Genomic DNA, 26988 nt, shown 5'->3' with positions numbered 1-26988 from the left:
TCCTACACACACTAGGGACAACTTACATTTACACCAAGCCAATTAACCTACAAGCCTGTACGTCTTTGGAGTGGGGGAGGAACCCGAAGATCTCTGACAAAACCCACGCAGATCACCGTGAGAACGTGTAAACTCCATACAGACAGCACCCGCTGTCAGGATCGAACCCAGATCTCTAGCTCTGTGAGGCAGTAACTCTTCCACTGCGCCACCATGCCGCCAAGTTGACACGTTATATTGCAGCTGTACAAGTCGCTGCTGAGGCCAATTTTATAACATTGTGTATTTTACAAAATAATACAGTTTTGGTCACCCCTACGAAAGAAACAATGCCACGCCGATCAACGGGCACCCCTACACCAGTTCTATCCGACACTCCAGGAACAATTTTATCAAAGCCAATTAACCTACAAACCTGCATGTCTTTGGAATGTGGGAGGAAACCGGAGCACCCGGAGGAAAGCCACTCATCACAGGGAGAACGTGCAAACTCCACGCAGACAGCAGCCATAGTCAGGATCACACAGGGGTCTCTGGTGATGCAAGGCTACCACTGCACCGCCACAGTGGCCCAAGGTGTTTCCAATTTCCGGCCACATTTCTCTCTTCGAGCTGTTGAGGAATGAGGAATCTGTTGAGGAATGCGATCTGGCATAGATCCCGTGAAATGGGATGGGGAGGCAAGCCATGGCAAACACAGTGCACGGGGTCTGAAGAGCGGGCCCTGAAGAAAGGCCTCGACCCGAAACGTCACCCATTACATCTATCCAGTGATGCTGCCTGTCCCGCTGAGTTACTCCGGCTTTTTTTGTCTATCTTCGAAGGAAGGATAGAGGCAGGCGGCTTTGCAATAACAGCGCTCCTTTGGATAAGGAGTTTGACCACAGCTCAGATGAAACCAAATGCTGAAAATACTAGTTTAGCCCGAGAACCTAGACAGGGAACCTGTGTCCGCTCTCGGGGCTGGAGGCAATGTATTCACATGGATTAACATGGATTTATCTAAGGCTTTTGGCTTTCAGACTGCTCTGTTTCCATTTTCAAATCCTCCAAGATTCCCTTCACTTATCCCACACACACCATTCACTCAAGGTTAGGTCATAATCCCTATTGAATTACACAACCACCAAGTTGAAGCAGCACTCGATGTAAGGTCAATAAATCTAACACTTCAACTACATTATATTGTGGAAGAAGGAACTGCAGATGCTGGTTTAAACCGAAGATAGACACAACAATTACAAAAGCTACATTATATGACCGTGTCGGCATACAGCAACACCCACCTGAAAGTAATGGATCTTCAGAGTTAGTGAATACATCGCACAAAGAGAGAATGAATTCAATCACTTTCCACATAATGCCGTTACTTTCAGCATTCAACATCAAGTATCTTAATCACCAAGGTTACACAAAAAAGCTGGAGAAACTCAGCGAGTGCAGCAGCATCTATGGAGCGAAGGAAATAGGCAACGTTTCGGGCCGAAACCCTTCTTCAGACTGATCGGGGGCGGGGGTGGGTGGGGACAAGAAAGGGAAAAGGAGGAGTAGCCAGAAGGCCACGCGCCAACTATCGGACACCTCCTCCTACTTACCCCTGGACCATGACCCCACTGACGAGCACCAGGCCACCATCTCCAGCACCATCACCAACTTCATCCACTCCAATGCCCTACCCGACCGAGCCTCCAACCTCATCGTTCCCCAGCCCCGCACAGCCCGATTTTACCTTCTCCCTAAAATCCACAAACCTGACTGTCCCGGAAGACCCATTGTCTCCGCCTGTTCGTGCCCCACCGAACTCATTTCCAAATACCTTGACTCCATCCTATCACCCTTGGTTAAATCCCTCCCTACCTATGTCCAAGACACCTCAGACACTCTCCGTCGTCTCCGCGCATTCAATTCTCTAGGCCCTCACCCCCTCATCTTCACCATGGACGTCCAATCACTATACACCCCCATCCCCCACCACGATGGTCTCACAGCCCTCCGGTTCTTCCTCGACCAGAGAAGCAACCCATACCCAGCCACTGACACTCTCCTCCGCCTAGCGGAGCTGGTCCTTACCCTCAATAACTTCACGTTCGACTCCTCCCACTTCCTCCAAATACAAGGCGTAGCTATGGGCACACGCATGGGCCCCAGCTATGCCTGCCTATTTGTAGGTTACGTTGAGCAATCCTTGTTCAATACATACCAGGGCCCCATCCCCGACCTCTACCTCCGCTACATCGACGACTGCTTTGGTGCCACCTCCTGCACCCGCACACAACTGACTGACTTCATCCACTTCACCACTAACTTCCATCCGGCACTCAAATACACCTGGGCCATTTCCGACACTTCCCTACCATTCCTTGACCTCACTATCTCCATTGCAGGTGATAGACTTCTAACCGACATACACTATAAACCCACTGACTCCCATGGCTATCTGGACTACACTTCTTCCCACCCTGCTTCCTGTAAGGACTCCATCCCCTACTCCCAATTCCTCCGTCTACGCCGTATCTGCTCCACGGATGAGGCGTTCCACACCAGGACATCTGAAATGTCCTCACTATTCAGGGAACGGGGGTTCCCCTCCTCCACCATAAATGAGGCTCGCACCAGGTTCTCTTCCATACCCCGCAACACTGCTCTCTCTCCCCATCCCCGCACTCGCAACAAGGGCCGAGTCCCCCTAGTCCTCACCTTTCACCCCACCAGCCGTCACATACAAAAAGTAATCCTCCGTCAGTTTCGCCACCTCCAACGTGACCCCACTACTCGCCACATCTTCCCATCTCCCCCCATATCTGCCTTCCGCAAAGACCGCTCCCTCCATAACTCCCTTGTCAATTCTTCCCTTCCCTCTCGGTCCACCCCCTCCCCCGGCACTTTCCCTTGCAACCGCAAGAGATGCAACACTTGTCCCTTTACCTCCCCCCTCGACTCCGTTCAAGGACCCAAGCAATCGTTCCAGGTGCGACAGAGGTTTACCTGCATCTCTTCCAACCTCATCTATTGCGTCCGCTGCTCTAGATGTCAGCAGATCTATATCGGTGAGACCAAGCGGAGGTTGGGCGATCGTTTCGCCGAACACCTCCGCTCGGTCCGCAATAACCAAGCTGACCTCCCGGTGGCTCAGCACTTCAACTCCCCCTCCCACTCCGCCTCCGACCTCTTTGTCCTGGGTCTCCTCCATGGCCACAGCGAGCAGCACCGGAAATTGGAGGAACAGCACCTCATATTCCGTTTGGGGAGTCTGCACCCCGGGGGCATGAACATCGAATTCTCCCAATTTTGTTAGTCCTTGCTGTCTCCTCCCCTTCCTCAGCTCCCCTGCTGTCTCCTCCCATCCCCCAGCTTCTGGCTACTCCTCCTTTTTTCCGTTTCTTGTCCCACCCACCCACCCCCCCCCCGATCAGTCTGAAGAAGGGTTTCGGCCCGAAACGTTGCCTATTTCCTTCGCTCCATAGATGCTGCTGCACCCGCTGAGTTTCTCCAGCTTTTTTGTGTAACCTTCGATTCTCCAGCATCTGCAGTTCCCTCTTAAACATCTTAATCACCAAGTTGAGTCGGCAAGTCCTTGATCCTTTTATTGATCTAGATATTTGCTTAACATTGACTCAGTCGATGTTTCTTTATAATGTAGGTATGTTGCAAAGCGTACCTGAAGCGTCGCTGAAAATCTGTCGCTGCGGGTGTGCGCGATTTTGGCGCCGTTTAGAGGGGGGCGGGTTTAAAACGCGATTTTCTCTAGGCTGTTCAAATCGAAGATGTTCAGCCTAGTTAATTATTAACGAAAAATCGCTGGAAGACCCCGTCGCAAAAGCTATTATTAGTTTTAAAGGCCTCGCATAATAGTTATAGTAGTTTAAAAATCAATCTCTAAACCCGCGACCACCGGCAGCTGTCAGAGTCGCATAGAGCACATAACAGAAGGTAGGCTGTTTATTTTTACTTTAAAAAGGGCTTCTTAAGATTCCTTTATACAAAGTTTAATGTTGCGAGTAGCTCATTTTGGGCCCATTATATCCCGCAGTATTTTTCTGGGCATTTGAGGCACAAATCTACTGCATGTGAACGTTCTAAACCAGCGCGTTCACAGGATCCCACTAGAAAGCTGATTTAAAATGGACTTTAATTTATAGCAATTGAACACTAAATTCCTTCCATTTAGCCTACAAATTAATGTAAATGAGATTATAAAATCATGTTTTATTGTGAATTATTTATGAATATTATTTGGACACTTAGGCTATTTAAAAATGTTAATCATTTATTAAGAAATGGATAGATGTTTAGATCTAGTAATTGAAGTTTGAAATTAGCTACACTTGGGTAACTAACTAATTATATGTTTTAATTTCAGGTCATCCAAGTAAGATTATTTTATGTTTAAGAGGGAACTGCAGATGCTGGAGAATCGAAGGTTACACAAAAAAGCTGGAGAAACTCAGCGGGTGCAGCAGCATCTATGGAGCGAAGGAAATAGGCAACGTTTCGGGCCGAAACCCTTCTTCAGATTTTATTATATTTGTTTCAGAATGCTTCAATCTATGATAACTGAAAATTTCATTCAGTTCTCTTAATTTTTTAAGAAGGTTATGGGCTTTTGACAGCACACGATCGCAGCTTTTTTGTTATGTCCATAGAAAATCAATAGGGAACAAGATGCTAATTTCCGAGTATGAAAATGGCCATAACGTTTTAAATACTTGAGATATGAAAGTGAATTTGGTGTCAAATTAAACTTCTTTTCATGCTTTATCTGATGGGATAAATTACAGACTTGATTTTTTAAATCTCAAAATTTTGTAACATTGCTATATAATGTCTCATTTACAGAAAGACTTTCACCATCAATGTTTAACAGTACCTCATTTTACCAGCAAGCCACAGAAAATGATGGGGCAGGGATGGGTGCGGAGGGATGTGCGGACACTGAATGATTATATTTTGATGTTGCTTCGGGCTGGTGGTCGGGGTTGAGTTCGAGTAAGGGGCCGGGGGGTTGAGGTCAATGGTGGACCATGAGGCTGTCAGAGGGCAGATGTGCCTCCGAGATGAAAGGGGGACCTGGCACGGGGTAACCGCCCAAAACTAAGGGGGACCACAAATGGGTTGTGTTAAAATGGGTTGTGTTAAAATGGGAGGAGTCCAGAACCAGGGGCCACAGTTTAAGAATAAGGAGCAAGCCATTTAGAACACAGACGAGGAAACACTTTTTCTCACAGAGAGTTGTGAGTCTGTGGAATTCTCTGCCTCAGAGGCAGGTTCTCTGGATGTTTTCAAGAGAGAGCTAGATAGGGCTCTTAAAGATAGTGGAGTCAGGGGATATGGGGAGAAGGCAGGAACGGGGTACTGATTGGGGATGATCAGCCATGATCACATTGAATGGCGGTGCTGGCTCGAAGGGCCGAATGGCCTACTCCTGCACCTATTGTCTATTGTCTATTGGGATACGTAACTTTGCCGACACAATTTATGTCTTGGCTCTATGCTTACCTTGGGAACGCAAAACAAAGTATATGACTGTGACTTGTCACGTGACAATAACCCATTAGTCATTCATTAATTTGTTCATTCATTCATTCATTCATTCTTTCCCAGCTTGTCTCATCAGTCATAATCCATCCCATTTTGAAGGATAGTAAAGCAAGTGTTTGATAACTTAATATTATTGTTTAACAATAAGTTATGGTAGCTCAGTGGCGCAACGGCAGAGTTGCTGCCACACAGCGCCAGAGACACCGGTTCGATCCTGGCCATGGGTACTGTCTGTACAGAGTTGGTATGTTCTCCCAATAAATTGTTCCTAGTATGTAGGATAGAACTAGTGCATGGGGTGATCGCTGGTCGGCATTGACTCAATGGGCCGAACGGCCTGTTTTCATGCTTTATCTCTAAACTAAACTGACCCAATTCCTTATAATATCTCCAAATTACTCCATAAAATATTCTCCCTCACAGACCCATCAGCTAACCGTCTCCTCGAACCGCTCCGTCCACAAATCTTTCTTTGCTGAGATCCACCGACACCATTTCCAATTGCCAGTTAATCTATGCAATGATTCAAATCAATGATACTTTATTGCCCACTCACCCAGCCTATCCAAGTCACCTTGCAGCCTCCTAGCATCCTCCTCACAGCTAACACTGCCCCCCAGCTTCGTGTCATCCGCAAACCTGGAGATGTTGCATTCAATTCCCTCGTCCAAATCATTAATATGTATTGTAAATAGCTGGGGTCCCAGCACTGAGCCTTGCGGTACCCCACTAGTCACTGCCCGCCATTGTGAAAAGGACCCGTTTACTCCTACTCTTTGCTTCCTGTTTTCCAGCCAGTTCTCTATCCACATCAATACTGAACCCCCAATACCGAGCGCTTTAAGTTTGTATACTAATCTCTTATGTGAGACCTTGTCGAATGCCTTCTGAAAGTCCAGATATAACACATCCACTGGTTCTCCCCTATCCACTCTACTAGTTACATCCTCGAAAAATTCTATAAGATTCGTCAGACATGATTTACCTTTCATAAATCCATGCTGACTTTGTCCAATGATTTCACCACTTTCCAAATGTGCTGCTATCTCATCTTTAATAACTGACTCTAGCAGTTTCCCTTCCACCGATGTTAGACTAACTGGTCTGTAATTCCCCTTTTTCACTCTCCCTCCCTTTTTAAACAAATGGTTCTTAAAAGAAAAAAATAACACATAATACCACTTAATTTTTTTTTAATTAAACAAGGGAGAATAATAATTTGGACTTAAAATTAGGCCAAACTACCAACTTCAATGTTTCTAAGCCTTTCTACAAAAGTGCACTTGGGTAAACTGCCGTAACCTGCTGAAATAATATCGTAAATCTAGGCCCAAATATGTACCAGCTATCTTCATCGCACATCAAGGTTTAAAAATATATGCCTTTGCAATTATTTCACTCGAAAATGAACGGGTTCTCATTATTTGTAGCACATCAGGTATTGACAAACAGACCAGCAAAAAAAATACTGAACCACCCAAAAAAAAATCAGTCTGAAGAAGGGTCTCGACCTGAAACGTCACCCATTCCTTCTCTCCAGAGATGCCGCTTGTCCCGCTGAGTTTCTCCAACATTTTGTGTTCATCTTCGACCCAATAACATTATTCCTTTTGAGTTAAATAAACAACCAATTTGAAAATTCCTTCGCTATTTTATGAAACTGATATGATGGCCAGTTTATAACAAGAAACCAACATCTTTATATTAGTCAAATGAAAGCTCAGCCTTACATTCAACGTATTTTAACGTTGGACGTCATCGTCTTGCGCTGTTTTGTAATGGAAGCCTTCTTTTTCTGATGTTATCTGGCACTGCACAAGTATATATTTAGTCTTTCTGCTTCACTAGAACTTACTAGTCTGGACTCGACCCAATTTCAGACAATAGCAGACAGGAGATTCCCTGGAGGGTACAGACTCACACCATTTGGTTTTGACATCATTTGCAGCAGTGCACTGTCATGCTGGATTTAAAATTGCTCAAGGGGTTTCTTGTACAGAACCTTCAAACCCATCTGCATTTAATTTAAATATTAGGATAGCACCCATACTTTAAATTTAACGGTGAGGGGGAAATTGCACGTGCAAAACCTGTGCCTCATTGGCCAGCCTTCAACAGTGACCATTGTATAAAGAGACTTGTTCCTTCATTGGATTGGCATTAATTATTTCACTTGGTTTGGCATCCAATTATTTCACTCGACTTGTGCACAAGAGTTCAAATGATGCCAGACTCTGACTAACAGCACACAGTCTAAAGTTACTGAAACACAAAAAATTAAAATCATCTCCTTGACAATTGCACATGGAGCAGAAGACATTACATCTCCTATAGAGCACTTGCGATGTAAACTTCAAGACCGTGAAAATAAATTTCATGGAGTAACTCAGCGGGGGGACAGGCAGCATCTCTGGAGAGAAGGAATGGGTGACGTTTCGGCTCGAGACCCTCCTTCAGACTGAAAGTCACGGGAAAGGGAAACGAGAGATACAGACGATGATGTAGAGAGATGTAGAACAATGAATGAAGTAACGATGATAAAAGAAACAGGCCATTGACCTGAAAAGTCACCCATTCCTTCTCTCCAGGGATGTTGCCTGTCCCGCAGAGTTACTCCGGCTTTGGGTCTATCTTCGGTTTAAACCAACATCTGCAGTTCCTTCCTACACAAAATAAATTTATGGTCTAGTTTATATACTGTAAATCTACAATATCATCCCTTCAAATGTTATTGATTGATAATTATTAGATGTTTAGTTAAGATATTTCTGAGCATGTATATTTTCACAATGGCGGAAGTATGTCCAAATAACAGATTTGTGCACAACCTGCTACATAGGAAAGTTTAATCAAACTCAATATGAGCAATGGGATGTTTCACTGCAGGAAAGGTAAAGTTAAAAACTATATATGATATATTTGAGTTGTTGATTAGCAGAGTTGTAGATGAAGTTAATTCTCTGCAAATTGCTTATATTGTGTTGTGGCTCAATAATTAGGTGTGGTCTCAAATGATAAAAGATAGTTACAATGCCCCACACTCCCCATCTTCCTTCCAACCCAACATAGTCAACCAACATAGCATCAGAGGTCCAATGGAACAAAGGGCCCAGTGGTTGATATACTGAAGGGTTATTGTCAACCTTGTATTAAAACAAGGAAGCAAAATGTTCAACATGGAAGGGTGAACATACAACAAAAGATCACCTTTCGAAAAACGTTTATTAAAAATCAGGAGCAGAAGGATATTGGCAGACATTTGGTATAGTATCTCATTTGATAGTCATTGTTTTAATAACCAATCCATCCATGCCATGGAATGGGTAGCACTGCATACATTTTACATTGAAATATAATTGATTATTTTTCCAAATGAGAGTTTTACATTGAAATTGCACTGTTGCGAACTGTGTGAATATGTTCGTAGATGCAAAACAATGTTACTTTAACAACAATCTGCCAACATTTTTACATTTGCTTAATCTAAAAGGATTGCAAATTCCAATTTTGATGCACCACATACTGACAAATAGAAAGGGACAAAAAAGGAATTTAAGTAGCAGATACGGTGTAAATAAAAACTTACAAGTTATGCCATGATTGGGAAACCCACAAGACTGAAACTTTCAAGAGAGAGTTAGATTTAGCTCTTAGGGCTAAAGGAATTAAGGGATATGGGGAAAAAGCAGGAACGGGGTACTGATTTTAGATGATCAGCCATGATCATATTTAATAGCGGCTGGCTCGAAGGGCCGAATGGCCTACTCCTGCACCTATTTTTCGATGTTTCTATAAAAGGAAGGCAAGGACATTTTGTTTGGAAGTATGTCATGGGGGTGGGGTGAAGGCGGTGGAAAGAGAGAGGAGGACAAAAAGGCAGCAAGCAGGCGAAAAGTTATGGGGAAGTAAGGTGTTATGGGGAGAAGGCAGGAGAATAGGGTTAAGAGGGAAAGATCGAATAGCCATGTACTGGCGGGGAGGACTTGATGGGGTGAATGGCTTAATTCTGCTCCTATCACTTATCAACATCTAGTTTAAACCATGAGCAGCACAAAAAAAGTTAAGTTGACTGGAGCTCCACCACCAACTCGCGACAAAGGAGAGATGAGGAAGAGAAAGATGCAAAGGCCAGTCTTGGGAGACCCAAGGAAGTGAAGATGAGTTTAAAAAGAGTGGTTAGTGGTCTCTAAGTGTTTATGGAAGGAACTCTACAGAAACTCCAGAATCTTAGGATGAGTTTCCAGCTGAGTGTCTTCAGCAAAATCTTTCAGCAAATGGGTGAATTTATATTTTGTTAATTAGGGAATTTCCCTCCTCTTTAATAGTTATTAAATTCTGATTTGTTAGGACATGATTTAAAAAATAAAATCAGTGCAACATTCATTATGCCTTTCCAAGTTTTATTTGGCTCCAATTTACAAATATAAAATGGAACAATTTTGCCAAAAAAAAAAACTTTCTGCAAACCCAGATGATGAAAAATTAATAACCTGCATACATTAAAAAGCGGTTCATGCCAAATTGCTTTAAATTGACAACTCGCATCTTATTCTGTGAAATAAATACACGTTTCATAACTTGTTTGTATCAATTACATAATGAAGCAACTGGACTAGTGGGTCGGTAATGTTATGAAGCAGAGTGATATTTACGTGGTCCATTTTAAATCAAGGCAGCTTTTTGAACTGAGAAGAAAATACTTTAAATGCAAAAGCACACTTAAAAAAATTGTTGTTTGACAAGTTATTATATTTATTAATGTGCAACCCATTACACTGCACACAGAGTTTAAGAGGGAACTGCAGATGCTGGAGAATCGAAGGTTACACAAAAAAGCTGGAGAAACTCAGCGGGTGCAGCAGCATCTATGGAGCGAAGGAAATAGGCAACGTTTCGGGACGAAACGTTGCCTATTTCCTGCGCTCCATAGATGCTGCTGCACCCGCTGAGTTTCTCCATCTTTTTTGTGTAACCTACACTGCACACAGATGTCGGTACAGTGACTACTTGTCCTTATCTCTGCACTTACTTGAAAACTACAGAACTGTGCAAAAGCAGAAAGGATTATCTAACTTCAGACAAGACCACCTAGAGGAATACGAGTGTGTATCGAACTATTGTTGTGTCACTTTCTCAGCATTAGAGACCAATGGAGGTGATGGGCATTTTGAAATAGTGACTGTGATATCACAAGGGGGGTTATGTAGAGGAGGTGGAGAGGTAGGTGCAGTGTTGGAACGTTGATGTGGCAACAGGAGGAAAGAGCAAATGATCGGAGGGATGGCACAGGGTGGTATTGACCGGTAGGCGGTGCGACTCTCGTCAGCAGCGGCCTCTGCAGCCCGTCTGCGTTTTTATTATTTTTTGTCTATGCTTTCTATGTAGTTTTTGTTATTTTTTGTTGGGGTGTGTGTGTGGGGGGGGGGGGGTGGGGTGGGAGGGAGGGGGTAACTTTTAAATCTCTCCCTGCACGGGAGACCCGACCTTTTCTTTGTCGGGTCTCCGTTGTCGTTGGGGCTGCAACGAGGAGCGGCCTCCAACAGGAAGACCGGGGGCTCTGGTGCCGACGACTCACCTCACCGTCGCGGAGCTGGCCGAGTCCGGAGCGGGTGGAGCGGTGGTGGAGCGCTGCTGCTGCTGCGGCCCGACCTCCGGAGATTCGGAGGCTGCTACTGCGGGTCTGGCGGACGGCGGCACCGGGAGCCCGTGGGTCCCTGGAGGAAGACTGCTTTTCAGGGCTCCCGCAACGGCGACTTCTCCCGCCCGAGTTGCGGGGTCGAAGAGCTCCTGGAGCGGGGCCTTACAGCACCGCCCCGCGCGGCTTGGAATGGCCGCGGGACTCTGCGAGCGCACGCCGGGGGCTTTAACACCAAGACCCGGTGTGCGACCTTGCACCACCCGGCGTGGCTTTAATGGCCGCGGGACAATTGCCATCGCCAGCCGGGGGCTTTGACTTTGACTCTGACATCAGGGGGGGGGGGGGGGGGGGTGCAGTGGAGAGATAAGTTTCTTTGGCCTTCCATCACAGCGATGTGATGGATGTTTATGTAAATTGTGTTGTGTCTTGGGTCTATTTGTTTGTAATGTATGGCTGCAGAAACGGCATTTCGTTTGGACCTCAAGGGGTCCAAATGACAAATAAATTGTATCTTGAATCTTGTATCTTGTATGTGATTTAAACTCCTGCAGCATTGAGAGCTATACGGGGGAGGTGGCACCCGTTAAGGTTGGACCACATTTGCACTTTAATAGAACTGAGACAAAGGTTATCTCAGAAAGTTGGCTTGTGCTGTGCCTCACCCACATTTTTCAGGGATTGGATACAGGCATGTAGCAGTGTAAAGGAGAAGAGGAAAGGTGCACAAAAGGATTGGGAGATAACGGTGTTTGAGCAACAAGTGGTAGAGTTTTAGAAAGGACCACTTCAGGAGAGAACACAAATCCCAAAGATTAAAGTAATGTAAGGAAATTCACTAAAGTTGTAGGTGCTAGTGTCACGAGCCTTACAGAATTATGATGTGGGGATGAAAGACACCTGGCTGGAACTCAACATACTAAACATTCCTGGACAGATGAAATTCTGGAGAACTAGTAAATGGAATCGAGGAAGAGGATTGGGGTCCGTGTAGATTCAGGAGAATATAGCAGAGCTGGAGAGAAAGTCTTAGAAATAGATACAAGGCTGTTGCCAGTGAGGAAGATGCAGACAGCTGTTGGCTAGATATGGTCAGGTTAAAATAATTAGCATGGACAAGTTAGATGGAATCTAATGTCAACAAATGTGGAAATGTATCCATTGAACTAAAAAAAGCAGAGCATTCATTTTCTAAATGGTGAAAATTTGTACGGTGTTACAGTTCAGAGGAACGACAATGTCCTTGCATATGAATTATTGAAAGTTAACATGCAGGTACAGCAAGCAGCTGTGTAAGCAAACAGTAAGTTGGCTTTTATGCAAGCAGATTTGATTAGAAGTGTAAAGGACTCAGAGTGAAATTATAAAGCAGCCTGGTACACGATGTACTGACCCAACTCCCCCTCCAGGGATGGATATATTTGTGATAGAAGTATAATGGAGGTTTACCCGTCCGTATTCATTTCTTGGATGGAGATATAACTGATATACAGACATGAAGGAGACAGGACTCGTTAATGGAGGAGACAAAGACAGCCTCTACACGGCCTCCTCCACAAGTAGCTTACAGGCTCATAAGCACGCAAAGCGAAAGCAATGTCTTTCCCGCGTCTGCAGGCCGCTAAACACCATGCCTGCCCAGGCCAGACGGCTCCGTTAAATGCCCCCAACTGGCGAGGTTTAGCGGTACTGCAGCTCAATGTTGAAGCCAAGCTCACCGCCAAGCTCAACGTCCTCGAACAGACTCCTTAATGTATCCGAATATTGCTTTTTCCATTTACAAAATTATTTATTTTGTGTCAACAGTTTAATAATTGCCAGCTCACTTTATAATGATTTACCTATATCCAGTTTCTTTCCTTCCTACTGCACCATTTAAGCCTTTGAGTCCACGCCATCACCCCCCCCCCCCCCCCCACTCCTTATTTCCTTTTGGCCTGGACCTCAGTCTCTCCCATTTCCACAATCTAGGGTAGAAACATAGAAACATAGAAATTAGGTGCAGGAGTAGGCCATTCGGCCCTTCGAGCCTGCACCGCCATTCAATATGACCATGGCTGATCATCCAACTCAGTATCCCGTACCTGCCTTCTCTCCATACCCTCTGATCCCCTTAGCCACAAGGGCCACATCTAACTCCCTCTTAAATATAGCCAATGAACTGGCCTCGACTACCCTCTGCGGCAGAGAGTTCCAGAGATTCACCACTCTCTGTGTGAAAAAAGTTCTTCTCATCTCGGTTTTAAAGGATTTCCCCCTTATCCTTAAGCTGTGACCCCTTGTCCTGGATTCGAGGACAATCTCTTCCCAGCTGTTATCCAACAACTGACCCATTCTATCAACATCTAGAGTGCGGTCCAGAGTTACTAGAATAGAATAGAATGAAGAGAATGCCTTTTATTGTCATTCAAACGGCTTGTCTACTTTCTACCTCACTGGAGACCCTGGGACTATCCTTAATTAGACTTTAAGGCGGACAAAAATGCTGGAGAAACTCAGCGGGTGCAGCAACATCTATGGAGCGAAGGAAATAGGCGACGTTTTGGGCCAAAACCCTTCTTCCTGACTTTAGACTTTACCTGACACTACACGTTATTCCCTTTATACTGTATCTGTACACAGTGGATAGCTCGATTGTGATCATGCATTGTCTTTTCGCTGGCTGGTTAGCACGCAACAAAAGCTTTTCACTGTACCTCGGTACACGTGACAACGAACAACACTAAGTCAAACTAAACCAATAACCATCCGCTACATTTAGATTTTTTTTTTTGGTACCACTTATTTCACAAAAGAGTAACTTAAAGTAGTCAATTAACCCAGCAAGTGCGCCTATGGGATTTGGCATGGAACCAGAACACTTAGGGGAGGCCCACACATAGGGAGAGAGTGTACATAGAAACATAGAAAATAGGTGCAGGAGTAGGCCATTCGGCCCTTCGAGCCTGCACCGCCATTCAATATGTTCATCCAACTCAGTATCCCATCCCTACCTTCTCTCAATACCCCCTGATCCCTTTAGTCACAAGGGCCACATCTAACTCCCTCTTAAATATAGCCAATGAACTGTGGCCTCAACCACCTTCTGTGGCGGAGAATTCCACAGATTCACCACTCTCTGTGTAAAAAATGATTTACTCATCTCAGTCCTAAAAGACTTCCCCCTTATCCTTAAACTGTGACCCCTTGTTCTGGACTTCCCCAACATCGGCAATAATCTTCCTGCATCTAGCCTGTCCAACCACTTAAGAATGTTGTAAGTTTCTATACGACCCCCCCCTCAATCATCTAAATTCTAGCGAGCTATCCCTTCTGGACGATAACAGAGATGTAACATGCACATAGACAGCAGCTGACATCAGGTTTGTCCTGAGGTTCTGGAGATGGAGGTGCCACTTTACCAACCTTCTCTATAGCTAATTCAATTGATACATTCAACTTCTAGATATAAACAACTTCCTGTGTTTAGTCCACATAACATGATTTAATGCCAGATTAACATTTTAACAATTAATTTTACAGTGCATGAGTGGTGTTACTCACATGAAATGTGAAGGCTTAGAACTAAATGTTTCAAATTAAAAACAAATAAAATCAGGAAGCTGTTGAAAGGCCCCATGACTAGGATTATTTGGCCATGACAGGCCATATTCCTCATAGCCAAATTAAAAAAGTGGCTTGATTTCATAAACATTAAAACATTTAAACCATGAGAGTTTGGGATTGCGGGGAAAAGGCAGGAGAATGGGGTTGAGAGGGAATGATTGAATCAGCCATACAACATTGAAACGGGCCGACACCAGCCAACATGTCCCATATACTCTAGTAGACTTGATAGGGCAAATGGCCTAACTGCTTATGAAACGTACGAGGGGGAAAAAATGGAAAAAATCAGCAAAAACTTTGCAGTATGTACAAGAATACAACAGTTTAAGAAAATACAACCAATAAATATTCCCTACTTTACACCACTTATAGTAAATAGTTTGAGTGCTATCCCTTCTGGATGATAACAGCGATGACAACATTTGAATATGGACACGATGGAAGAAGATCACAACTGTATACAACCGCACCCTATAGTCACCTTATCTCTCCTGCCCACCACCCAATCATATGTCTGTCTCCCTCACCTACTCCTACACTTTGGAATTTGAAACCTATTTACATCATAATTTTTCCCAGTTGTAATTTTAAAATAATAATTGATCCAATATAATAAGTGTATCCTCTGTTTAATGAGGTGGGCTGCCCTGCTTTATTTTCAGAATTTTCTGTTTTTAGTCTAGACCAAGTGCAGACGTGCCGGGTCTGTTTCCCCAACATGCGGTGGGGGGGTTGCTGCGGCTTCACATGCGCACTAACTACCCCACACACACACGGGGGAGGGGGGTAGAGGGGGACTGAGAGGGGGAGACGGGGGTGGGGAGAGAGATTCCCAGCATCTGCATCATTTTCTTTGTCTAAAAACATAAATACATTTGCTCAGAGTTTAAAAGGGGCCACGAGTGATGTCTTCCGCACCCCTCCTCAAAGACCTGTTACACTGCTCTACCAACATCCCTGTTTAGTACATGGCCCTTCAAGCAACAATTCCAGGGCATGCTAGTCAATAAGGTTCAGTTAGTTAGTTTATAGGTAGATTAAGCTGCTGGACAATTGGCAAACCAACAACGACAAATTTAAATTAAATACATTTTTCTATGGAGGAAGGAATCGCAGATGCTGGAGATAAGACACAAAATGCTGGAGTAACTCAGCGGGACAGGCAGCATCTCTGGAGAAAAGGAATGAGTAAGGTTTTGTGTCTCGAACCAAGACGTCACCCATTCCTTCTCTCCAGAGGTGCTGCCTGTCCCGCTCAGTCTATTTGTGTCTATTTTTTTTCTATATACTTTTTCTTGAGACACACACATTGCAACCAATGCTGGCATACATTTTCTATTCCTAATTCCTTCTGAAGGTAGGAGTGAACTACCTTGGTCCGTTTGGAGTCAAACACAGACGTGAACAGGTAAGGGAGATAGACCTCCTTCCCATGGGGTTGGTTCCATCTGCAGCTCACTTTATCCGACATTCTACAAACTTCACTTCATATCTCAAGGGCATTTTGCTGTTGTATGGTGTCCTTTTCCCATCTCCTTGGCAACAGAAGTGTACTCAGATTTTAAAAACTAAGACTCCCTCTTCATCATCCCCTCATCCATAGCCATCAATGGTCCTAAACCACACATCATTCTGAGCTGCATTTCCAGTTGAATTACCAGTTGATCTGTTGCTCAACAAATGTTGGCCCTCCCCTGCGTTTTCAATTGCTAAAGATATAAATATTCTTTACTGTACAATCACAAGGCTTATCTTCCAAAACAAGCTGTGCCTTTGAATTATTTCCTTGGTACGTGTATCAAACAAACTCATGTACATTTATCATACTGAGTTCACCTCACTCGGGTTATTAGTAGAAAGATCAAGTTACTAATGAGACGCTCGTCATTGGAAAGTCGGTAATTGAGAATAAATTGAATGGATGGGGAGGAGCAAGGATAGTGACTTTAATCCTGCCAGTAAACTCCTGGAGGAAAGTGCTACTCATCTCAAACTGGATGGTGGCTCAGCAGCGGATCAATGCGGAGGCACTGAGCTGTGGCCACAGTCCTGGAGTTCCTCTGGCCAGTACAATTGAAACCCTAGGCCATGCCGTTAGATAATGGTATCGAGGTGCTGCCACCAGATAAGACAGAGAAAAAGCTTACACATTGGCACACAGGTCACTTACAGCTGCGCACATACTGCACACTATCCACTGGAGACCCGGGATCAGCTGGAACAGATTGTGGCACCAGTGCCCAGCGTTTAGTTTAGTTTAGAGATACAGCGTGGAAACAGGCTCGCCGGCCTACCGAGTCCAAGCCAGCCAGCAATCCCCCGTACACTAGTTCTAACCTACACATTAGAGACAATTTAGAGAACGCAATTAACCTACAAAGTTGCATGTTGCAGGTTAATGCATTTCGTTGTTAACCTACAAAGTCTGAATCTGAATCTGATCTGAATCTGGATGTCTTTGGAATGTGGGAGGAAACCCGGAGCGCTCGGAGAAAACCCACATGCTCACAGGGAGAAGGTACCATCTCTGTACCAACAGCACTCGTAGTCCGGATTGAACCCAGTCTCTGGAGCCCAGATGTCTAGCAGGAAGCGTGGCTGGGAAAATCACAAGCATTTGGTTGCAGAGATAAGTTTTACGGAAGGTTTTAATATTGTCACCTGCACCAAGGTACAGAGTCCCTGCCTCATATACCTCCTCTGGCAGCTTGTTCCATATACCCACCAACCCGTTGTGTGGAAACATTTACCCTATAAAAAGTTACCTCTTAAAAATACTTCAAACAAAAAAACGTTGAAATCATACTTTTACAATGCACTAAAACATGATTTTAATACATCAAATTTCATAAAGTCCTTAGCGTGGGAGGGGGGGACACTCTACTTCCACACCCTCTCCCCACTCGGTTGCTCCATTCTCTCGCCGGGTACCCCCGAGGCCATCTCTCACCAGGTACCCCCAGTCTCAGCGATCGCTCAGACTTCCCACTTTCAAAAACGTTCCATGGCCCTTGGTTCGGACAGAGAGCACTGCCAGATGTGAGCGGGCAACTGAGGCCAGTTATCCGTAATGTCTGGATCTAAATGCTCAGCACTTCGTGTTTCGGAATTGGCTAATGTTATTGATTTGTAATTAGCCTGATTCGTAATTAGTTGACAAAACCATAATTTATTAATATGGAATATCCAAGGAGATGGGATAAGTGTAATATTAAAATGACATGCAAGGTGTCAGGCTGTCTGTCACAACATACAGCCCCGATAACCCATTATTTCCTTCAGTAAAATATTGGGAAGGCAGCACTATTGTCATTTGCCGCTCAACCATTATGTTTGTTTACCTCACTGACTATTTCAAACCACATCCCCCTTTGACAAGTTGAATAGAAATGTCCCAAATCTCGTTATTTTATTAATTGAACACATATATGAACATCCTCAAGGAGTGTAATCAGATCGAAACAGATTCAGATGTGATGTTTAAGAGCTTGTTCAAAGAAGGGGAATATTTTAAAGGAGTGACAGAGATACTTGCAGGGGAATGTGTGAGGAGGTTATTATTTGTCTTTAGTTTTAGCTTGAACCAGGACATCTGAAGATTCAAAGTTTAATATAGTAATTGTGCTGATACTGACCCCAACCAACCACGTAATGAATATCATCCATTCCGGAGGTTTTATTTTTCTGATGCCATTTAAACTTCACTTGGATTTCAATCACTTCAATGTAAAAGTAATTAGAAATGGGGATCATTGGAACAAAAATTTGCCCTCGGTACATATTAACTGTAATATAATAATGTATGCATGTTGGTAGGTGCAATCAAAACAAAAATCTTTTTATCATTGTTGTGTTATAAATACCACAGACAATATTATGTACTCATAAGATCCCATTTAATGAAATATTATTGCTTAAATATATAGTTATTGGACTTTGCATTTCTGAAAAGTCCCAGCTGAGAGGAAGACAGCAAAATACTGAAAATATTGGGAGTGAAAATGATTTCAGGACAGTTTGTTAGGAAAATGAAGGAAATGGTAATAGAATGCTTATACAGCTGAGTGAGTATAATTTTATGGATGAGAAATTGTGTTCAACCAATTGATGACTTCTTTGACAAAGTAACTAGCATGTTAGTTGACACGGAAGCCAATGGATGTAGCAAATTTTGTTATACAAAACTTGGTCTGTGAAGTGTCCCATAAAAGATTACTGCATTAGATAAGCACCTGTGGACTTGAACATAATAGGTTAAGTCCAGGGATTCAGATATGGGGCTTTATGTGTGGGCCAGATATATTGTCAGTGCAGAGGGGCTAGGAGCAAGGCCAAGTGTGCATCCAGAGTCAAGGTCTGGAATAGTACTAGGTGTGCAGTGAAAGCTGGGACAATGGGAGTGTCCAGCACTGGGAACCTAAGCAGGTAAGCAGCTATGATCAGGGTAGAATAGGGGGCCAGGTGTAAGGCTGGACTCAGGGTCAGGAATGATAGAAGGTATGCAACTGGAGTCAGGGCCAGGAGTAGTACCAGGTGTGCAGTGAGACCAAGGTTGGTCAAAATGGGCCAAGTGTTATAATCTGATTACCATGCATGAATATACTAAGATCATTCATGTGCTGCACCTGTTGATCAGTGCCTGGGCTCTACTGTGGAATGTAATTAGGAATGTAATTTAGCCTAACCTTATTCATAGCTAATCCAATTTAAAGCATAAATATTGCATTCAAGTGTAAGTTAAAAACTCACTACAGTATGCACCATATTGCACAATTTCAAGCACCAAAATGCAAAAGCCCCCCCACCTGCCCCCCCCCCCCCCTCCCCCCCCCCCCTCACCATTACCTGCAACATGTTCGGACAATGGCCTTTTGGCCAGGTTGACAACTATATTTGTAATGACATGAATCCTGAAAAATGGCTTCAAAACATGGCAACTCTTGTGTACTGTATCAGCGTACCATTCCTATTAAATTTATTTTCCTATTCACTTGTAATTAACCAAGATTGTGCTAATGTAGAGAAATACTTTTACTGAAGGTAGACACAAAATGCTGCAGCAACTCAGCGGGACAGGCAGCATCTCTGGAGAGAAGGAATAGGTGACGTTTCGGGTTGAGACCCTTCATCTTCAACCCGAATCGTCACCCATTCTCTTCAGAGATGCTGCCTGTCCTGCTGAGTCACTCCAGCATTTTCTGTCTTTTTTCTATGTAAATCAGCATCTGCAGTTCCTTCCTGCACACGACTTTTACTGAGCTGTTCGCAAAAATGAAATTTCACTGCACCTCGGTACATGTTCAAGTTCAAGTTCAAGTGAGTTTATTGTCATGTGTCCCTGTATAGGACAATGAAATTCTTGCTTTGCTTAAGCACACAGAACATAGTAGGCATTTACTACAAAACAGATAAATGTGTGCATATACCATGATATAAATATATACACACACATGAAGAAATAAACTGGTACAGTGCAAATAACAGAAAGTGGTTATTAATAATCAGAGTTTTGTCCGAGCCAGGTTTAATAGCCTGATGGCTGTGGGTAAGTAGCTATACCTGAACCTGGTTGTTGCAGTCTTCAGGCTCCTGTACCTTCTACCTGAAGGTAGCAGGGAGATGAGTGTGTGGCAAGGATGGTGTGGGTCTTTGATGATACTGCCAGCCTTTTTGAGGCAGCGACTGCGATAAATCCCCTCGATGGAAGGAAGGTCAGAGCCGATGATGGACTGGGCAGTGTTTACTACTTTTTTGACATATGACAATAAAGAACCATGATTCTAGAATGCAACAGTAAGGAAACTACATAAAAATCCTCCCAAGTTATGTGAAGCATAAACGAGACCTGAAAATAAATCAGATTTCAATTTACTAACTGCTTGCAATTTGCATCAGCCTTCCCGAGTTGACAGAACATTTCCATATGACAGGTACAAATATGCAGAGCCTAAAACTTCAAACACAAACTGAAGTGATTTGAACTAATCTCACACGATGCGTGTTTACAAACACAATTTCAAAACCACGGCCTGAAATCGCTCTGATAATCCGTTCAAGCTACAGAAGGAACTTCAAAGGTATTAAAGACACTATTTCTGATTAGGACGCCCCAAGGAGGAATGTAATAGCTTTTACTTAGAATTAAACCATATCATAAACAGTCCTAACAGGTCAACTGATGGTTCTGTGAATAATGGCACTGAACTATGCAGCCTTGATCCCACAATCAGATCCAAGGGGGATCTTATAGAAATATAGGGGGGAGCTTATAAAAACATATAAAACTATAAAAGGACTGGACAAGCTAGATGCAGGAAAAATGTTCCCAATGTTGGGCGAGTCCAGAACCAGGGGCCACAGTCTTAGAATAAAGGGGAGGTCATTTAAGACTGAGGTGAGAAAAAATCGTTTTCACCCAGAGAGTTGTGAATTTATGGAATTCCCTGCCACAGAGGGCAGTGGAGGCCAAGTCACTGGATGGATTTAAGAGAGAGTTAGATAGAGCTCTAGGGGCTAGTGGAGTCAAGGAATATGGGGAGAAGGCAGGCACGGGTTACTGATAGGGGACGATCAGAGATGATCACAATGAATGGCGGTGCTGGCTCGAAGGGCCGAATGGCCTCCTCCTGCACCTATTTCCTATGTTTCTATGTTTCTAAACATGGGGAAAGTCAAAAAAGGATACACAGTGCTGGAGTAACTCAGAGGGTCAAACATCTCTGGAAAGCATGGATAGATGATGTTTTGGGTCGAAATTCTTCTTCAGAGTGAAGAAGGGTCTCGATCCTGATTGTCACCTATCCACGTTCTCCAGCGATTCTCCCTGACCTGCTGAGTTACTCCAGCACTCTGTGTCCTTTTGTGCATTAACCAGCATCTGCAGTTCTTTATTTGTACAAGTGGAAAGTCAAATCCTATAAGACAACAGTAGGGACATTTGCCTCAATATTAATAATCTATGGGTGAAGAGGTGTATTCAATAGTCATAAGAGGTTCCCAATCAGAAACACTACCGACCCACATCCTCCAGAGATGCTGCCTAACTAGCCAAGTCATAAAGGAATTCAGTGTGGAAACAGGCCCTTCAGCCCAACCTGCCCACAGTAACCAAAGTGCCCCATCTATACTAATTTCACCAGCCTGTGGTTGGCCCATATCCCTCTAAACCTACCCTATCCACGTATCTGTCCAAATTATTACTCCAGCTTTTTGCGTTTTGCTCAAGATTTCAGTGTCTGCAGTTCCTTGTTAATTGGCATTCTCTCAGCTGCCCCCGGTTTCATGATTCCCTGTCTCTGGTAGAGATAAGATGCCAAGAAGCCATCGTTGCATCTGCACATCATTTCAACATGACCAGACAAGAACGCCATTGTACATCAAATTTGACCCAGTTTTGGTCACTGCATTCTTTGGTTGGGGGGGAAAAAGGTCCGTTCAGTGAATAGACTGGAAAAGAAAGAAAGGCTGACTGGAAATCTGAAACATAAAATGTTTTAAATGCTGAAAAAAAATGCAGCAATTGTGGAAAGTGGGACAGTCAGTGTTTGGGATTTACAAACCCTCATCTGGTCCACCGACACAAAATGTTCAGTGGCTTTCCGAATAGAGGGCACCTCCATGGAAAAAGAAGACACAAAAAGGCTAACTGCGGGGAAACCATGAAACATAAAAGGTGTTTTTCAAGATGCTCCAGATACACCTCCATTCAACTATTATCACAGGCAGAGTCTTCACTTCACGACTTCAACAATGTGTTGTGTTTGACAAACATAAGCGTTATTCTTCTCCGGAGCCGGTACCCAGTACACACATTTTTTGAGTCAAGATAATGCTATAATGTATTTAACCTTTTCATTACTCAAGAGTAAAGAGTGTTTAATTGTCATATTAACAAGATCATCCAACCTCCCTGCCATGGACCATCTACACTTCACGCTGCCTTGGCAAGGCCACCAGCATAATCAAGGAACAGGCACCTCCATTCAACTGAAGGTAGACACAAAAAGCTGGGGTAACTGCGGGGAAGACAGCATCTCTGGAGAAAATGGAATAGGTGACAGCTGTATTCAGAAAACTGAACAGCCTCTCACCAGCTAGATGTTTTTAAGGAGAAACTGCAGATGCTGGAAAATCGGAGGTAGACAAAAGTGCTGGAGAAACTCAGCGGGTGCAGCAGCATCTATGGAGCGAAGGGAATAGACAACATTTCGGGTCGTAACCCGTGCTTCAGACTCCGTTATATCAGGGAAAGTTGAAGGGGAATAACACTGTTGTCAAGTAATGTAGCTTCAATCAAAACTGTGTCTGTGAAAGAAATATCAAATAGGTGGAAGCATAAGCAAACGTTATTAGACCACTGGATCAGTGAGAGAGAAAATGAGATGATATTCAGAACCATGAACAAAAAGCCTGAGATACCAGATCGGGTAAATGCACGGACTCTTTTGAATCCAGCACCAGAGTCGAGTTTAAGGTGAGGGGGGGGGGGGGGAATGCTATAGTAGGATTTAACCTTTTCATGGTGGATGTATGGAAGAGCTGCCGGGGGAAAGAGTGTTTTAAACCTTAAGTTAGACAGGTACATGGATAACAAGATATGGGCCATCACGCCAAACCATGTTGGACGGAGTGGGCCTCCCGAAGGGCTTTTCCCATGCTGTCCGACTCCATGAGCAGCAAAGGTTCATAAAATGAAGCTGTTGATGTTGGGGAAAGTAACCCTATTCTTCAGTTTAGTTTAGAGACACAGCGTTGAAGCAGGCCCTTCGGTCCACTGAATCTGTGCCGACACATTAATGCAACCCTACGTACGCTAGGGACAATTTACACATAATTTATACCAAGCCAATTAACCTACAAACCTTTGAACTATCTTTAATTAGAGTTTATCTTGGACTAAATGTTATACCCGTTAATCCTGTATCTGTACACTGTGGTTGTAATCATGCATAGCCTTTTTGTTGACTGGATAGCACACAACAAAAAGCATTTTTACTGCACCTCGACACATGTGACAACTAAAAACGAAACTAACGTCCCAAACAGGAAAGATTAAATTTGTATTTGTCATCATTTGTTTTATTTCGTTTAAGTCTCACTCCAGAGTCGTGAACACAAAACTCTGCACTGTCTCTCCAGTCCAAGAGTTAAAAGAACAGGCTTTCAGATGAAATATCAAAACCCTGCCTCAGGTGGAAGCAAAAACATCCATGGCCCTCTTACAAAGAACAAATGCCCTGGGCAATACTTCAATAAGTATTTCTTTCAAATAAAATTATTGAGTATGGAAGTTGGGAGGTCACGTTGCAGTTGTATAAGACGTTGGTGAGACCGCATTTAGAATATTGTGTTCAGTTCTGGTCACCGTGTCATCCGAAAGATATTGTCAAGCTTGAAAGATTTCGCAAACGATTTACGAGGATGTTGCCAGGACTAGAGGGTGTGAGCTATAGGGAGAGGTTGAGTAGGCTGGGTCTCTATTCCATGGAGCACAGGAAGATAAGGGGTGATCTTGTAGAGGTGTACAAAATCATGAGAGGAATAGATCGGGTGGAGTCTTTTGCCCAGAGTTGGGGAATCGAGGACCAGAGGACATAGGTTCAAGGTGAAGGGGAAAAGATTTAATAGGAATCCGAGGGGTAACTTTTTCACACAAAGGGTGGTGGGGGTGTGGAACAAGCTGCCAGAGGAGGTAGTTGAGGCGGGGACCATCCCATCGTTTAAGAAATAGTTAGACAGGTACATGGATAGGACAGGTTGGGAGGGATATGGACCAAGCGCAGGCAAGTGGGACTAATGTAGGAAGGACATTGTTGGCCGGTGTGGGCGAGTTGGGCCGAAGGGCCTGTTTCCACACTATCATTCTATGACTCTATCTGTGATCATTTTCAGGTGATTATTTAGGAGAGCTTGCATTTCTAATGTTACTAATGGCTGCGCCTCAGAAATAGTTCATTGGGTCCAAACTGCTGTGAGACATTTAAAACTGGGCTCCAAAGGCACTACACATAAGACCTTGATAGAAACATAGAAACATAGAAATTAGGTGCAGGAGTAGGCCATTCGGCCCTTCGAGCCTGCACCGACATTCAATATGATCATGGCTGATCATCCAACTCAGTATCCCGTACCTGCCTTCTCTCCATACCCTCTGATCCCCTTAGCCACAGGGCCACATCTAACTCCCTCTTAAATATAGCCAATGAACTGGCCTCAACTACCCTCTGTGGCAGAGAGTTCCAGAGATTCACCACTCTCTGTGTGAAAAAAGTTCTCCTCATCTCGGTTTTAAAGGATTTCCCCCTTATCCTTAAGCTGTGACCCCTTGTCCTGGACTTCCCCAACATCGGGAACAATCTTCCTGCATCTAGCCTGTCCAACCCCGTAAGAATTTTGTACGTTTCTATAAGATCCCCACTCAATCTCCTAAATTCTAGAGAGTATAAACCAAGTCTATCCAGTCTTTCTTCATAAGACAGTCCTGACATCGATTGAAGTAATAATTGATTGAATCTATAAATGAGTTCAGCCGGAAACCAAAACAATCTCAATCTGAAGAAGGGTCTCGACCAGAAACGTCACCCATTCCTTCTACCCAGAGATGCTGCCTGTCCCAGAGTTACTTCAGCATTGTGTGTTATTACATGATTAGAATAGTGTGAAAGTCTCAAATGCAGCAAGTTTGACTATAAAATACACAACTCTGCTGCTATGTTGTTAGAGGTACCATAGTATAAAACTACAAAAGTGACCTGACATTCAACACTTTAAGAATGCCTATGGAATGTTATCGAAAATCGAAAAAGACATTTCAAGTAATTCTTATCTCAATGGCATATTATCAACAGCCTAGGAAGCATTGATTCAGAAGCCAGGTTGGGGGGTGGAAAGGAAAGGAAACCTTGCCATTAAAAGCCTGCAGGGGGTCCAGATTGTGAGATCGATTAATTTGAATGTAAATATTTAATTTGTAATTGCCATGCTTGGGGGATTTCTAACCCAGCAGCGACCACTGGTGCCTGGCACCAGCCCAAGCCAGCGGAAGCCCTTGCACTCAGTGGATATTAGCCGAGTCCAGCTCCTCGCCTTGATCTACTCCGTCTCCCGGTTGCCAAACACTTTAATTCCCTTACCCATTCCCACACTGACCTTTCTGTCCTCAGCCAGAGACTGAGGCCAAACGCAAATTGGAGGAACAGCACCTCATGTTTCGCTAAGGCAGCTAGCTTACAGCCCAGGGGTATGAATATTGATTGCTCTAACTTCAAGTAACCCCTGCAATCCCTCTCACTCCATCCCACCCCCCCCCCCCCCCACCCCCCCCCCCAGTCGCACCAGTTTATCGTTATCACCTAGCAAACAGCTGCTTCCTTTGTTACTTTTTATTTTGCAGATCTTGAATTTATTTGTTCTATATCTCTCTACATCACCGTCTATATCCCTCGTTTCTCCCTTACCTCTGACTCTCAGTCCGAAGAAGGCTCTCACCCATTCCTTCTCTGCAGAGATGCTGCCTGTCCCGCTGAGTTAGTTACTCCAGCATTTTGTGTCTACCCTGGATAGATACGACCAGCTCACTCCAAAGATTGAGTCGTCCAGTTTAAATTCCATTTAAATCCAGTTTAAATTCCATTTGGAATATTTTGGAGGACCAAGACACCAAGATTGCATCCTGCCCCGTCGCATGCACGACCCAGAGGAACTGTAGAAGGCAAGTGAGCTGAGGCTAAACTCCTTAATCCACCTCAAATCATACATTTAAACAGGGGCTCACTTAAACATGCCAGCAATGTGCCATAGAACATATATATATAATAGATGGATCAATTACAGCAGAATCTACCGAGCACGCCGTGTTTAGGTTTAAAAATGCACAGACCTGGAACATTTCCTTGTAAAATGGGAAAAGCATATTTCAAGCACATTGCAAAATCAAATCAACACTTATTTCCAAATTTTAAAAAAATCGACTTCCAGCGAGCTACTCACCGGGCGGGAGTCTGGGGAGAAGTGTTTGCTTGTTTAGAGAAAATGAATCTTCCTTGTGGCTTTCATTCAGCTTGTGTTTATTGGGGTGAACTTTGGTGCCTTGCTGGTGCACAGTCGCCGCGACAATGTCCCCCTCGACAGCAGCAGCAGCAGCAGCAGCGGTACTGACAGCGGAGCGGACCCGACCCGACCCGACCCGACCGGGGCGGCTGCGCGCTCCC

The 26988-nt window shown here is 44.0% G+C and overlaps 1 protein-coding gene across 1 annotated transcript in view; it reads right to left on the bottom strand.

Moving 5' to 3' along the window:
- Positions 1-26984, bottom strand: part of LOC129703730 (SPRY domain-containing SOCS box protein 1-like) — a 206673-nt gene extending 179689 nt beyond the window's left edge. The window contains 1 exon segment of the mRNA XM_055646418.1: positions 26768-26984. The gene's annotated coding sequence lies outside the window, so the exon portion shown is untranslated.
- Between the last annotated feature and the right edge of the window lie 4 nt (positions 26985-26988).

Source organism: Leucoraja erinacea, chromosome 14 (assembly GCF_028641065.1).
Source record: "Leucoraja erinacea ecotype New England chromosome 14, Leri_hhj_1, whole genome shotgun sequence".
NCBI lineage: Eukaryota > Metazoa > Chordata > Chondrichthyes > Rajiformes > Rajidae > Leucoraja > Leucoraja erinaceus.
Note: the sequence above shows the minus strand (reverse complement) of the source record. Positions and strands in the feature narration are given on the sequence as shown.